Genomic DNA, 320 nt, shown 5'->3' with positions numbered 1-320 from the left:
TCCTGTTTATGATATGGATATATGGTTTCGTGTCTTTGTTGCCAATCCGAGAATGGTTTCGAACATGCAGTCTAGCTCATACAGTTTTCATTTTACCTTCTCACTTGAGGGTATCGACAGGTGCCACGTTTTGTTTAATCTTGTTCATCTTTTTATATACTTGTGTATTTCTTTTAAGATTCTTTTGAATTGTTAAAGCTTTTTGGTTTGTCATATTTTTTTCGTCCAGCTTTTGTTTTAGAGCGTTTCTTACCTCTGATTTGCCTGCCATTTTCCACATTTTATTTTGAACCATTTTTCCTGTCCTTCCCCTTAGCGCT

At 35.6% G+C, this 320-nt stretch overlaps 1 protein-coding gene across 1 annotated transcript in view; it reads left to right on the top strand.

Moving 5' to 3' along the window:
• LOC119589336 (sodium-dependent dopamine transporter-like) overlaps positions 1-320 on the top strand; it is a gene marked incomplete at its 5' end in the record, with an annotated part of 110,782 nt that overhangs the window by 429 nt on the left and 110,033 nt on the right. The gene's annotated exons all lie outside the window — the stretch shown is intronic.

Source organism: Penaeus monodon, chromosome 25, assembly GCF_015228065.2.
Source record: "Penaeus monodon isolate SGIC_2016 chromosome 25, NSTDA_Pmon_1, whole genome shotgun sequence".
Taxonomy (NCBI): domain Eukaryota; kingdom Metazoa; phylum Arthropoda; class Malacostraca; order Decapoda; family Penaeidae; genus Penaeus; species Penaeus monodon.
The sequence above is the reverse complement of the archived record's forward strand: the minus strand, read 5'-3'. Positions and strand labels throughout refer to the sequence as shown.